At 36.5% G+C, this 16,616-nt stretch overlaps 1 non-coding gene across 1 annotated transcript; it reads right to left on the reverse strand.

Annotated features, from left to right (window-relative positions):
• Positions 1-429: 429 nt before the first annotated feature.
• On the reverse strand, positions 430-569 carry LOC131511241 (small nucleolar RNA SNORA46). The gene has a single exon (XR_009261436.1). It is a non-coding gene; the product is annotated as a small nucleolar RNA SNORA46 (small nucleolar RNA).
• Between the last annotated feature and the right edge of the window lie 16,047 nt (positions 570-16,616).

The following is a 16,616-nucleotide window of genomic DNA, read 5'->3' on the forward strand; positions in this document are numbered from 1 at the left end:
AAAATTAAAATATTTTCTATTGCAAAAGGCCAAACCTTGGTTCATTCTTAAATTACCTTATCATGAAAGATATTAAAATAACACAGAAAGTTTGTCCCCAAGCCTTGAGTAGAGTAGGTCTGAAGTCAGTTTGCAATCACAAACTAATAAAGTAATTGAAGGGAACTCATAACAAGTTGTTTTTTTTTTTAATATTTTTAAAAATACTTTTTAGAATGCAGTTTTATCATCACAACACAAATATTTAAAGAATGCAAATATTCAAAAATGACTAAATTGAATAGCAGCTTTATTCATAATGTCTCCAAATTGAAGACAATTCAAAATGCCCTTCAACTGGTGACTGCTAAAAAAAGTATGGCACTATATACAATGAATGCTGCTCGAACAACCAAAAATGGCAAACTATTTATTTTTATTTTTATTAAAGTATGTTCCCTAACTCTATACAGCAACAGCAGAATGGCACGAAGTCAGCTGTGCAACAGAAAGAGCCAGGAATTCTTTCACACAAGAGTGGAACCAAGAAAGGGGACAATTCCCATTCACAGGTTGAGATATATAGTGCTGTGACCAACTACTGATATTCAAGAACAACAATGTATCTTGAATTGATATATTCAAGAACATTCAAGAATCCTACATGTGCATTTCTAAGCAAAAGAATATCTAAAGATTCATATTGTGTGATTCAATTTATATGACAATTTAGGAAAGGCAAAGCTAGGGAGAAAAACACATCCGTGATTGCCAAGTGTTGTGGGTAAGAGTTGAGAGGATGGGAGCACAGGGGATTCCAGGGTAAACACACTGCACATACCGTGCTCACAGCTACATGACACTGTGCATTTGCTAACAGTGACAGAAGAATACAGGACAAAGCAAATGAGTTTGCCTGTATGTTAATTTTTGAAAAAGCCAGCTAGGCTGTGAGGGGAAAGATGGAATGTAGGCTGTGACAAATGAATCTGTCTTCCAATGAATTGAAAAGGACACTGAAGAATGGGAAAGAAGCTGACATATGTAACTTGGGAAAACAGTATTTTGAGTGGTTACTGTAGAGCTAAAGACTAGCTACAAAAACTCTTTAGTTGGTAAATTTGTTTCAAATAGAAGTGTGGTTTAAGAATTTTGAAGCTATGCCATTTATACAGTAGGGTAGAAAATAGAAGTATATGCAGAATAGACAAGGATAGGCAGGTTTTTCACAGTAGGAAAAAAAAAGTTATGAATAAGAAAAAGAGGGAAGATTAGAATGATCATGAGAACCGATGTCAGCTAAAGGTGTCAATACAAGCTCATGCATATATTATTAAAATGTATGTACAGAGAGAGAAATCAAAGTGTGTGTGTGTGAGAGAGAGAGAGTGTGTGTGTGTGTGTGTGTGTGTGTGCGTGTGCATGTAGTATGAGTTAGTATATATACATAGCTCTCCTAGCTTTATGGATCAAGAAAAATAAGAAATGACATTCCAGCAACAATGAGCACACAGGTTCTCAAATTTCAGTCTCTAAATTCCACATACAATAAAAGGGCTCCAGAACTACAGCAAGGAAAATACGAGATGATCCTGGAGCCTCTTAGAGTGCTAGAAAGTGAGAAAGTCCATAAAAAAAGAGGATGGATAGATTGGTGAGCAGAGGCATTGCATGTCAATTATTTTTCAGTAAAACTAGGGGAGAAAAAAAGAGCTCCCAATGGCCAAGCTGGGAAAGTTCAAGCAACAAAGATGAATAAATAACAAAAATAAATAACACAAGTATTGCATTATAATCCAAAAGCCAAATAAATACCCATGAATTAATAACTACTTAAATAAATTCTGGAGGAATCAATAAAAGAAGGACAGGGAATAACTTCTTACAGATGTGTGCTAATGATTAAATGTAAAAGGAATGAAGGATGTAGAAAATCACCACTCGAACACTACCTATGGATGCTAAATTGGTGGGTGAAAATTTAAGGAAAAAAACTGGATATTTGCCTAGTCTCAAAGTACATCCTTCACATCATTTAGTAATTACAAAGGGAAAAATGGTAACTTTACAACTGGAGAATCCTAGAAGATGTCACTGCATCTAGGTGGTCATGGATAATATTAGCAGTATTGAATGTTGACATCATTGTACCCTCCTCATGTGAAACACTGAGAAGAGCATATCACTTCTCTGGTACCTTCCCTATAATGCATGACCTCCATCTAACCATGAAAAAACAGCATTCAAACACAAATTGAGATATATTCTACAAAATACCTCACCAGTTATCTTCAAACAAGGGAAGATCATGAAATACAAGGAGAGGGAGTTATAGAATGAAGTGAGCTAAGACGAAATGGCAACAACACGTAATGTGGCATCTTGGATTGGATCCTGGAATAGAAAAGGGATATTAGTGAACAAACTGGTAAAAACTGAATAGCTTCTGAACTTCAACTAATATTATTGTACCAAAGTTAATTCTTTGGTCATGATGAATATTCTATTAGTATATACTATGCTAATATAAGGGGAAGCTGCCTGTAGGGTATACAGGAAATGGCTACATTTTTTTTTTTTGTAACTCTTCCTTAAGTCCAAAATTATATCAGAATAAAAGTTAAAAGTGCCGTGCACGTCCATGAATGCACGTGTTTTCGTGTGACATAGTAACCACAATTTAATCTGCAAAACTATTTAGGATTCTATTGTTCATTTGTGCTTTGTCATTTCTGAATAACATTCAGAATTCAGAAAAGAGCCAGAATAAATTGGAATAGGAAATGTTCCTGTTTCCACTGTAGTTACAATCTTTGTCAGCATAATGTATTACTGTGTTACCACTTTCTTATTGATAATATTTTCAGGAACAGACAACATCTGAAGTCTAATATGTTAAATTTCCCAAATGCTTCATATTGGAAATATTAAAGATTGAGGATTGTGCTTTGCCAACCTTGTCATTATTCAAGATGTTATTTGGATGACGTTTCCATTCTAGTTGATTACATTCTATAAAACCTGACATTTTTAAAGGAGTAGACAATAAAACAGTAACTTGAATATCAATTGTGGCTGTTGCTAAATTATGCAGTTGGTTTTCCTCCAAGTTTTCAGGACCTGCAGCTTTAACAAATAAGTATAAATATTGAACTTCTTCAGTCAATAGTTTTACTGAGCACTTAGTCTTAATGCTTACATTTCGGATGTGTGCTACTAATATTGTTATATACATTTCAGGAAATTTATTATGTTATTAAAGTGTTGGTTTGGCCTAGATACCATCTGCCAGAATGGTTGTTATCAAAGTAGTTACTAAGTCACATTGTATTTAACCAACGTTCCATATATTTGTTAGAAAAGGACTTTTATAAATACTGACAAACAATGTAACAAACTCAGTTGAGATGAATCGTATTTACAAAAAAAATTGTTTGAAGTGTCTGGGGCTCATTTTTTTTTTATTACAAATATTCTATACTGGATCTCTGAATCAACTCCCGTGAGAAACAAACCATCTATTTTTTAAAATTTAGATTTTATGTTTTAGAGCAGTTTTAGGTTGACAGCAAAATTGAGGGGAGAGGGAGAACATTTTCTTTTTTTTTTTTTAATTTTTTTTAACGTTTATTTATTTTTGAGACAGAGAGAGACAGAGCATGAACAGGGGAGGAGCAGAGAGAGAGGGAGACACAGAATCTGAAACAGGCTCCAGGTTCTGAGCTGTCAGCACAGAGCCTGACGCGGCGCTCGAACTCACGGACCGTGAGATCGTGAACTGAGCCGAAGTCGGACGCTTAACCGACCAAGCCACCCAGGCGCCCCGAGGGAGAACATTTTCTACACACCTCCCGCCCTACACATACATAGACTCCGCCCTTGTGAACACCCCCCTACCAAAGAGATACATTTTTACAGAGATAACCTATATTGACACATCATAATCGACTACCCAAAGTCCACAGTTGTTTCCTTTTTTTCTATGATTCATTCTTGTTGCTGTGTGTCCTCTCAGTTTGGACAAATACACAGTGACATGTATTTATTGTTATGATATTTTACAGAGTATTTTCAATGCCCTAAACATCCTCTGTGCTCTGCCTATTCATCCCTTCCTTCAGGCAACTTCTGGCAACCACTAATCTTTTTTACTGCCTCCACTCTTTTTCCTATTTCAGAATGTCATATAGGTGGAATCTTACAGTATTTACCTTTTTAGATGGGCTTCTTTCACTTAGTAATATGCATTTAAGGTTATTCCATGTGTTTTCATGACTTGATAGTGCATTTGTTTTTAGTGCTGAATAATATTCCGTTGTCTAGAATAATATTCCACATTAATAAGGATTAAAACTATTTTAAAACAATGATTTAAAACTGCTCACATATATTTATTTCATCATCAAGTATCCTCAGTTTAGCACGTGCTCTTTTAAAGCTTTCTAGGCCTAAGTATTCTAATTCCAAAAATGTCCTTAACCCTGAGCAGGTCGTATCCTGAATGTCTGGGTAATTGATCTACAATTTTCTCATTCAGTGCACATTCAGCTGCAATTCTCATTAGGGACTTTTGAAAGTAATTTGTTAGGACCTATAACTTAGAGACCATATTGAATTCAGTACTTTCTGAAACATTAAAATATATGTTTATGTATTCCTCTTCCAATCACTTACCATGCCCTTTTCTATCAAAGCAGTTTAATCTTATTTCTTTTGTAGTTTTCATGGAATTCAGGGTAAGAGAACAGAATGAATCACAATTATTGACAGTATTCTTGCCCTCTCCTCTAATATTGGCAATTATTTACATATTTTACGTGCTTCTTTCATATTCTGTCCCTGACCTCTCCATGCATGAGTAAACCCAATTTTGTACTGTTTATATTCTTTATTTACTTGTTTTAATTTTTGTAGTTGAATCAGATTCTTTATTGTTGACACAATATCTTGCTTTGTGTCATTTGTTTTGGATATTACAGAATAACATCACATGCCATATATAATCTTCTGGTTCTTATTTCTTTTTTCTACTTAGCCTTATAATTCCAAAACTCCATTTTTTTTCATGGTAATTTCCACAATTCCAAGCATCATCATCATCATCACCATCATCATCATATTTTATGAAGCATTTATGTGCCAGACATTACCTTCAATGTCTTCCATAAATTACCTAGTTTATTTGTTGTCAGATAGATTTAATGAATAGTTCCTCATCTGTAATTTACCTATAAGAAATTTCCCCCTTATTAGACAGTCAATGGCTAAACTGGATTTTGAACCTAGTTCTGTTTGGACTCAAATGCATTCTGTATAAATATAAGCATCTAATTTTTCTCCCAGTCATAAAAAGTAAAAGTCAGAGAATGAATTCAATAGGCTCATAGCAAAATATGCTCAGTGAAAAAATCATATATCTCCCTCTTCTATTTTAGCAATAAGAAAATATTGTTATATGCTGATAAACATACAGTTTGTCTAACATCTGTCTAGTAGGATGAGTATACTCTAGAAGAATCTCTTACTTCAAGTAATAAATATACCATCAGGCAACATATATGGATTCCCATATTTCTGAACTATTTAATGATGAGTATTGTCTTCTCTATTTCTTGGGGATGTGGAGTCCTAGTCACTATTTAGAAATTGCTTTTTTTTTCCCCTTGCCATTATATTAAGTTACCCTTGCTGTACTTTAAGGACTCAGTAGATAGTGTAAATTATTTCATCTCTGACTTTAGAATCCATTAAAAGGGAACTCAAAAATATCAAGACTAAAATGTCAGCTTTACTCCTGATAAAAGTTAGGTTATGGCTGTGAGCTTGCTTCTGTTCCCCTCATAATATTGTAGCCCCTGCCAACAAGTTAGATCTTATGCTCTGTAACGCATGTAGATATTCATAATTCATATGTATCTAACTTAGTTTGTAAAATCGCTGTATATACCAAACATTAGCAAGCATGCCTTGCAAATTCTCCCTCTACTTTCACTGATGTTTTAAGTGATGAGTAGTAATTGTGTAGGGCTCTGGATGATATGACAATAATATCTGCTAAATAAACATCACGAGAAAACCAGTGTAAAGCATAGTAATCTACTATGCAAATTTTACAAGTCAATTTAATAAACACAACGTGTGCTTCCTACTTGGAAGGTAATCTATTCCAGGCTTTGAGAGCATAGGAAGATGATTAGGAATTAAGTTCTTATGCTAGAAAAATCTACATTTAAGAAGTGATGGTAGAGATGAAACTCTAAAAATAAAACACATAAAATGTGTTAAATGATCTGATAAGGTTATAACTAAATTGTAACAGCTCCACAGAGAAAGACGAGAATAATTCTGTCTGTGCAGAAGCAATGTAAAGGGAGGTAGTGAACGGATTTTGTCTCAGCCAATACCATACTCAGAGGCAGAGATGGCCCAATGGCGGTCTAGACTTAGAGGGAAACTGCATTTTCCCGGGGTCAGTAAGTTCAGTGTCTGTGTGGTAAACATTTACTCATTAATGAGTATGAGGGAAAGGTATGTAAATTTCTAGCTGTGTTTCGCACTGCATCCTCTCATGATTTCTTCTCTCTAGTTTCACCAAATTACAGGGGTTCCTCAAACATTCCATGTGGTTTTGCCTCTTCAAGAGACCTGCATTAATTTTTCTCTGTGTGTTAGCCCCAACCCCACCAATGGAAATATCAGACCAGATGACAATAAAATAAAGTTTGGGAAAATACTATTATAATTAATATTTTATGCATTTTAGAAAAATCATCGCACATAACATTTCACTTAATTTTCCTAACGGTCCATAAAGTAGGCATTTATTTTGTGTACATTTAGAAATATACAACGAAGACTCAAATTAAAGCACGTTACTTTGTGAGGTAACTCATAAATTGCGGGGCCCAGTTTTAAATCTAAATCTCACATGGTTTCCTAGTAGAAGAAACAAACTTCCATTAAAAAAAAAAACTACAGAGCAGTGGCATTTGGCTAGTGTATTCACTCCTTCCTAATCTCCTGCTGTTACTAACTCACCAAACTTTAAATAAAAAACCAAGTTTTTTCAGCGTCAATATTTAAACTATTTTGCATGTATGGGGGGTGAAAATATGGATGCAAGCCAATTAAATTATGTTTACTGTTCTGAAAATTAAAAGTCATTTTAGTCCCTGCATTTAAGATTGGCATGTTAAAACAAATAATACGCTTTCAAGTGGTAAAACTTTATGTGACTAGGCAATATTTTTAGGCCCAATGTCAAGAACAGTCCATATTTTATGACAGAAGGATTGTTACTATTTTAAACCCAGCATAGAACAAAATTCTTTGGGCAAAGAAAAATGGCCCTGCACTTTCAGAGTTGAGGACCGACATGGATAAAGAGAGATAGCACTCAGGGTGAAACTGAAATTGATAACCAGCCAACATTCCAAAAAAGGCAACAATTTCACAAGTCCAGCCATCAAATTTAGAACCAAGGGAAGTACTACTAAGACACAAACTGGAGATTCAAGAAAAGTTGGAAAGATTTCGATATAGAAGATAAAAGATAGATCTGAGGGGCGCCTGGGTGGCTCTGGTCGGTTGGGCAGCCGACTTCGGCTCAGGTCATGATCTCGTGGTCCGTGAGTTCGAGCCCCGCGTCGGGCTCTGTGCTGACAGCTCAGAGCCTGGAGCCTGTTTCAGATTCTGTGTCTTCCTCTCGCTGACCCTCCCCTGTTCATGCTCTGTCTCTCTCTGTCTCAAAAAAAAAAAAAAAAAAAAAAAAAAAAAAGACCACCACCTGCCAAGCAGAGGGACGGGTGAAGTGTCTCTGATGGAAGATAGCTGAGAAATGAGAAACGCTAAAAATTAAAAAAAAAAAAAAAAAAAAAGATAGATCCGAGAGAGACTCCAAGTGGCTAGAGAAGATTTCCAAGAAGCCTCCTATGTAAAACATCAATAGGAGGGATGGGGATTGTTAAGAAACAATGAAATGTTTGTTCATAGGATTCATTAGTGGTTAAGTTTGGAGAGTAGTGGTACGTTGGGGAGAACAAGAACTTTTTATTTATTTATTTATTTTTTTAAATTTTTTTTTCAACGTTTTTTATTTATTTTTGGGACAGAGAGAGACAGAGCATGAACGGGGGAGGGGCAGAGAGAGAGGGAGACACAGAATCGGAAACAGGCTCCAGGCTCCGAGCCATCAGCCCAGAGCCTGACGCGGGGCTCGAACTCATGGACCGCGAGATCGTGACCTGGCTGAAGTCGGACGCTTAACCGACTGCGCCACCCAGGCACCCCCTGGATTAAATAGTTTTGATTAAACAGGCAGCATTTAGTAGATATTTTCATAGGTGTAGGCAACAAGTATATAATTATGAGTGTTTCATAAACTTCTAATTACATTATAAATATAAATATCCCAAATCAGATGTTTAGAAACAGAATATTGATATGATAGATTACTATATAAGTATTTAAAATTATGTAATAACATTTTTGAACAAAATATAAGTAATTTCTACATATGTGAAGTAAAATAAATATAATTTAAAGCAATATGTCGGGGCACCTGGGTGGCTCTGTCGGTTAAGCGTCCAACTTCAGCTCAGGTCATGATCTCATGGTTGGTGAGCTTGAGCCCCACATCAGGCTCTGTGCTGACAGCTTGCAGCCTAGAGCCTGCTTCAGATTCTGTGTCTCCCTCTCTCTCTCTCAACCTCCACAGCTCATGCTCGCACTTGTCTCTGTCAAAAATAAATAAATTTAAAAAAATTAAAATAGTATGTCAGGGATTTTTGTTAAGATAGTGGAGGAGTGGGGTGGCTCTAAGTTTGCTTCCTCCCTGGAACACAGCTAAATAAATATCAAATTGTTCTGAACACTCAAGACATTGATTTAAGGACTGAGAGAACAAAGCTGTATGTACATCTACAAGCAGAAAAAGTGATCCCTTTGTGGAAGGTAGGAACTGCAGAGAGTTGATTTGGGGGAGAAAAGAGCAGTGGGCAATGCAAAGGGAAGGGAGATGTGACTGCGGAGGGAGGAGTGAGAGAGAAAGAAAGAGTGAAAAAAGAATAAAATAAACATGGGGGATTACACAGGAAAAACTTCCCCAAAGCAACTGACTGGGAAAAGGAGATGGTTTAAATACCTCTTTTTTTTTTTTTTTTAAATAAATTGCAAAGCACAGAGTCTGAAGTTCTGGAGGTCAGTGCCATGGCCAGCACTGCACCTGGAACTGCTCCAGTGGGGAAGGAAGGCAGAGACCCAGTAGCGGGGTGCTCTGAGGATCTCCTGGGTCCCACAGGAGAAGCTGTTCCCCTGCTTGGGGTGCATTTAGTAGAGGTGATACAGCCTCTCCGGGGGCAGAAGATCTGGTGGGTGCCATTGAGCTGCCCCATTCACCATCATAGGACCAAATACGCTTGCTGAGGGCAGCAAACCCCTGTGCTGGCTGCAGGTTGTGATTTACCGTAAGCTCCTAACCCCTGCGTGGTCAGTTGACCATTTTCTGGGACAAGCTGGCATCAGCCTCAGGATAGCAAGACCCTCTCCCACAGGATCAGCACAAGACTATGTCTTGGGTGGGGGGGGGGAGGTCTCTGAAGTTTAGAGTTCTGACACCCAGCCTTGCTTGAGATGAAACACAGGAGAGCTGTGCTGCTGGTCAAGTGGAGAGCAGGTGCAGGTGGGAATCTGATGGTAGTCAGGGACACAGGAAGGAAGCCGGGGACACAGCTTGCTCATTTGTGAAGGCTTCCTGAAAACGGGCAGGCACAAGCTCCCTGTTCCAGAGATGAAAGAACAGGATGAAGCCATTATCACCCCTCACCCACCAGCAGTGACTGACCTCAGTGAGCTAAACAGTGCCACCAAGTGGAGACCAGAACCGCTACACCAAGCCTTGCTCCAGGCACCCTGCAGGTACATCCCTACTAGGGCAAGTTGGCCTGAGAATCAGTGCAACGGGTCCTTTCCCCAAAAGACTAGCACAAACACCTCACAGGCACCAAGTCTACTGATCACAGAGTGCTGCAGTTTCAGCTTTCCGGGAAATAGACTCTAGCTTCATTTGTATTTTTAATTTATTTTTAATTTTTAATTTAATTTTTTATTCATATATATATATATACATATATATATATATATATATATATATATATATATATATATATATATAGATACTGTTAGTTTTTTGGCACTCCCTTCTTTTAGCAAGCCTATCAAAAGACATCTATGATCGAGTTGGGGATATGTTTGTGTTTTTGTTTTTTCTGGACAAAATCACAAGATGGAGGAATTCACTCCAATAGATAGAACAGGAAGTAGAAATTATGGTCAGGGATTTAATCAATATAGATGTAAGTAAGATGTCTGAAACTAGAATTTAAAACAACAATGATAAGGATAATAGTTGGGATTGAAAAAAAAAGCATAGAAGACACCAGGGAATCCCTTCCTGCAGAGATAAAAGAACTAAAATATAGTCAGACTAAAATAAAAAATGCTATAGCCAAGATACAAACCCAAATGGATACCATGATAGTGAGGATTGACAAAGCAGAGGAACAAATCAGTGACAGAAAAGATAAAATTATGGAAAATTATGAGCTGAAAAGAAGAGGGAAGGAAATAAATTGGATCACAAAGGCAGAGACTTCTTAAAATGTAAAAACATTTGTATCATGGGAGTCCCAGAATATGAACAAAGACCAAAAAAAATAGTAGCAGAAAGTTTATTTGAGCAAATTATAGCTGAAAACTGCCCTCCTACTGGGAAGTATATAGACATCGAAATCCAAGAGCACAGAGAACTCCCATTAAATTCAGCAAAAAACAGCCATCACCTAGACATATCATAGTTAAATTTACAAAATATAAAGACAAGGAAAAAATCCTGATAGCATCGGGGGGGGGGGAAAAACCCTTAATCAATAAGGAAAGATACATCAAATTCACTGCAGATCTGTCCATAGAACCTTGGCAGCCAAGAAGATAAAGGCTGGATATATCCAATGTAATGAATGGGAAAAATATGTAGCCAAAAATGCTTTATCAATCAAGTCTATCATTCAGAATAGAAGGAAAAGAAAAGAGTTTCCCAAACAAATAAAAACTAAAGGATTTTGTGATCACTAAACCAGCCATGCAAGAAATATTAAAGGGGACTCCTTGAGTGGGAGGAAAAAAGACCCAAAGCAACAAAGCCTGGGAAGAAACAAAGAACATCACCCAAGATGCCAACTCTACAGGTAATACAATGGCACTAAATTCATGTGTTTCAACAATCACTCTGATAATAAATGAACTTAGTATTCTAATCAAAAGACCAAGAATATCAGAATATATAAAAAAAAAAAAAAAAAAAAACCAAGACCCATCTATATGCTGCCCACAAGAGACTCATTTTAGACCTAAAGACACCTGCAGATTGAAAGTGAAGGAATGGAGCATCATTTGTCATGCTAATGGACATCAAAAGAAAGCTGGAGTAGCCAAATTTAACATCAGACAAACTAGAAATACAAAAAGTCATAAGAGAATATTATGAAATATATGCCAACAAACTGGGTAATCTGGAGGAAATGGATAAATTCCTAAAAACTGCAAACTACCAAAAATCAAAGAGGAAAAAAAAAAAAGAGAGAGAAAATTTGAACAGACCCATAACCAGCAAAGAATCAGCAATCAAAAATCTCCCAACAAACAACAGTCCAGGGCCAGATGGCTTCCCAAGGGGGATTCTACCAGACATTTAAACTGTTCCAAAAATAGAAATGGGAGTAAAACTTCCAAACTCATTCTATGAGGCCAGGATTACCTTGATTCCAAAGTCAGGCAAAGACCCCACTAAAAAAGGAGAATTATAGGCCAAGATCTCAGATGAACATTGATGAAAAACTTCACAACAAGATACTAACAAATCAAACAGCAGGTTAAAACAGTTAAAGCACATAGCAAAGTCAAACAGCACATTAAAACAATTATTCACCGCGATCAAGTAGGATTTATTCCTGGGGTACAAGGGTGGTTCAGTATTTGCAAGTCAATCAGTGTGATACACCACATTAATTAAAGAAAGGATAAGAACTATATGATCCTGTCAAGAGATGCAGAAAAAGCATTTTACAAAATACAGCATACATTCTTGATAAGACCCTCAATAGTGTAGAAATTGATGAAGCATACCTCAACATCACATAGGCCATATACGAAAGACCCAGAGGTAACTAATATCATCTTCAATGGGGGGGAAACGCAGAGTTTTTCCTATGGTAAGTAACAAGAGAGGGATGTCCACTCTCACCATGACTTTCTAACATTGTACTGGAAGTCTTAGCCTCAGCAATCAGAAAATAAAAAGAAATAAAAGGCATCCAAGTCATCAAGAAAAAAGTCAAACTCAAAAATTGCTAGAACATGAATTCAGCAAAGTTGCAGAATATAAAATCAATGTACAGAGAAATCTGTTGCATTTCTATGCACTGAAAGTGAAGCAGCAGAAAAATAAATCAAGGAATTGATCCCATTGACAATTGCACCAAAAACAAAGATACCTAGGAATAAACCTAACCAAAGAGGTAAAAGATCTTTACCCTGAAAAACCAACACTTATGAAAGAAATTAAAGAAGACACAAAACGTGGAAAAACATTCCATGCTCATGTACTGGAAGAACAAATGTTAAACAAACATTAAATGCCTATACTACCCAAAGCAAACTACACATTTAATGTGACCCCTATCTCAATACCACTGGCATTTTTCACAGAGCCTGAACAAACAATCCTAAAATTGGTATGGAACCACAAAAGACCCTGAATAGCCAAAGCAATCCTGAAAAAGGAAAGCAAAGCTGGAGGCATCACGATTCTGCACTTCAAGCTGTCTTACAAAGCTATAGTCACCAAGACAGTATGGTACCGACACAAAAACAGACATATAGATCAATGGAACAAAATGGAAAACTGAGAAATGGACCCACAACTATATGATCAACTAATCTTTGACAAAGCAGCAAAGAATATCCGCTGGAAAAAAAGACAGTGTTTTCAACAAATGGGACTTTGGGGAAAACAGCAACATGCAGAAGAATGAAACTTGGAACACTTTCTTACACCACACACAAAAATAAATTCAAAATGGATGAAACACCTGAATGTGAGACAGGAAATCATCAAAATTCTAGAGGAGAATACAGGCAGCAACTTCTTTGACATCAGCTGTAGCAAATTCTTACTCGGCACATGGCCAGAAGTAAGGGAAACTAAATCAAAACTGAACTGTTGGGACGTCATCAAGATAAAAAACTTCTGCAGAGCAATGGAAACAATCAACAAAACTAAAAGGGAACCTATGGAATCGGAGAAGATATTTTCAAATGGCATATCTGATAAAGGGTTAGTATCCAACATTTATAAAGAAACACCAAACTCAACACTCAAAGAATAATCCAGTGAAGAAATGGATAGAAGACATGAACAGATATTTTTTCCAAAGAAGACATCCAGATGGCTAATGGACACATGAAAAGATGCTCAACACCACACACCATCAGGGAAATACAAACCCAAACCAAAATGAAATATAACCTCACACCAGTCAGAATGACTATCATTATCAACACAGAAAACAAGTGTTGCTGAGGATGTGGAGAAAGGGGAACCCTCTTGCACTGTTTGTGGGAATACAAATTTGTGCAGTCACTGTGGAAAAGAGTATGGAGGTTCCTCAAAAAAAGCTAAAAATAGAACTACTGTATGATCCAGAAATTGCACCATTCAATATTTACCCAAATAATCCAAGAATATAAATTGGGAGGAATATTGTGCACTGATGTTTATAGCAGCATTATCAACAATAGCCAATGTGGGTGGGGGATGGGCTAGATGTGTGATGGGGATTAAGGAAGGCAGTTGGTATGATGGGCCATTGGTTGTTACATGTAACTGCCGACTCACTGAATTCTTTACTCCTGAAAGCAATACTGTACTGTATGTTTACTAACTGGGATTTCAATAAAAATTTGAAAAGAAAAAAACATATTTCAAAAATGAGGTTTCTAGATAGTAAGAAATAAAATTATTCAACTTTTTAAAAAAAATAATAAAATGAAATGGTAGGTCAACACATACATAAATGTATACACACATACATAGAATCTGTAATGTTAATCATCAAAATTATTATTACTGGGTGTGTGTTAGAATTATAAACATTTGGGTTTAAGTTATTTCGTTACCACATATTTTTAATTTACCTATTCTTGACTGGTATTATGTTATAAAGTGTGAAAAAATTAAAGATTCTATTTTTTAGAATAGGCACAATGAAATGGAATTCTGTCTTGACAAGCATTTTCTTCCTCTCTATACATGGCACAGGTTTTAGAACTGAAGTGCTTTGCATTTAGCTTTTAAATGTTAAAAAATCCTGCCACCAATCGTAGACTTGCTTTGAAAAGAACCTGCACAAAGTTATAGATGGTGGCATAATTTAGATCGAAATCTATACTTCATACTTTGTTTTTGGTCCAGGACAATTTTTACGAGTTAAGTAATTATTTTAAACTTTGGTGTAATTTACGCTATCTGTAGTTCTCAAGCCTATAAAATCACCTTCACTTGAGAAGGTGATACAGAAAAACAAATTCCCAGACGGAACCCTAATATTGAAGCAAAACACTGGATGTGGAACCCAACAATCTGTGCTACAAGAGATTCTGAATCATGTTAAAGTTTGAGAACCACAGTCTGCACCACAATAAAAATAAGAGTGTTGGCAACTTAGGACTGTCTAAATTCACAGAATGATATGTCGTTACAGTTGGTAAGTTGATAACTTGTTTCAGATGTTAGCTTGAGTGCCATGATCTAAACTTTTCCCCTTCTTACTCCAAAAACATTCTCAATTGAATAAGATCAAATAATATTTCAACTACTCAATACTTTTTTGTCAGATTTTATATTTGAAAAACATTTCACTTTTGAAAAACTTTTTTTTTTTCTTGGTAGTAGGTTAAATGTGAGTGAACAGATAAGAAATACTGGTGTGCAGAACATGTAAATTCAAGATCCCAAATGAAAATCAAAACTACAAGTAGATATGCAGAGAGAACATCTCAGGATAAATAATACAAATACCATTTATAAAATGCAAAATTCTAGAGACCTGATAAGGCCATCCTATACAGACGTGTCAATGATTTGTAAATTAAAAGCAGGAACAATGCCTAGGGTTCTGTTAAGGCCGTTTCAGTTACACTCACCTGAAATCCTTTTGGGAAATTGGTAGAAGCGAGTAATGAATAAATAAATAAAATTTAAATATTGAGTTAAGCTAATGAGGTCAACAGAAGAGCCAGAGACTAAAGCAAACTCCAGCCACGGGCAAAGTGCTATGTGGAAAAGGCAGCGAGGGGCTAGAGTCTGTCTTCTTTGGAAGACTTCATTCACCAATATTATAAAGTGTCCTCACTATCATCGCCATCCGGACTCCTTGTTAAGTTTACAAATATGAAACATATTGTCTTAAAAATGAAGTCAGGTGGGACACCTCAATCCTTTTTGACTAATCGCTTCTGTTGCCAGGAGTTTCTCTGATAATTCCTTTGAGCTGTAATTAAAACAAATCAATTTACAGTGAGATAATAGAAGTTTCTTGACCTGTTAATACCATTATGCTTTACAGTGTCAACCCATGGAGGATATTTTCCCAGTTTTTCTTTTTTAACCAAAATAACCAGTGTAAATTCACAGCCTCTAGGCAGAAACTCCCATCTACCACAATTCTCACACATATACACCTACATACTTCAAGCAAACTCTAAGTTTTAGAAGTCATTATGATTTGCATTCTTATTTTCTACAGAAACCAGAGCCTGGCTTGAGGCTTAGCTCATGGAACATTCAGTTAGTGAAGCCACAGTTATGACTTTGATCTCCGTTTTAGAAAGTCAGTTTTTCTCTTTTAAACACTTCTTGCCCTTGGGAAGTTAACTCACATAATGCTTACTATTATTTCTCACAAGAGAGCAAGAGAATGAGACAGATCAAAGAACCACTAAAAAACCAAATCAAAGAACATGTTCTACTACAGTGGGCCATTAATTACAGCGGAGCAGAGCTCATCCTCAGCAAAAGGTTCAGACGGTAGTATGGTTCCACCCCACACTCCCTCCTCTCTACCCATCACCACCTTGTCTTCCAAACACTCTTGGTGGCCTCTGCCCATCAAGCACTTCCTTTCTCGACAAGCTCATTCCCCTGCTGTGATGGCGCTGTTTGTTTGAAAATCACAGGCATAGACATAATTTTGACCACAGCTGATATTCCCTGCATTTGCTTCTAACACCATGACAGAGGACTGAGGAGTCAATGATCTTAACATACAAAAAAAAAAAAAAAAATGTTGCAGAAAAGAAAACACGCAAAAAACTCATATGCTGTTATCATTTTCACTCTTCAGCCATTACTACGTTTAGTTTCCGTTGCTCTATTTATTTGTGTGAATAGAGAATCAGCAGCTTATGCTAAGATAAAGAACTTAGGAAAGAAGCTGTGGCCTTTCGTGGAGACATTAATGGGAGGCAGATAATAGCTGATTCCCAGTTTCCTTTTAGTTAGGAGAATGAAGTACATCTGTCTA

This window comes from Neofelis nebulosa, chromosome 4, assembly GCF_028018385.1.
Source record: "Neofelis nebulosa isolate mNeoNeb1 chromosome 4, mNeoNeb1.pri, whole genome shotgun sequence".
Lineage (NCBI taxonomy): Eukaryota > Metazoa > Chordata > Mammalia > Carnivora > Felidae > Neofelis > Neofelis nebulosa.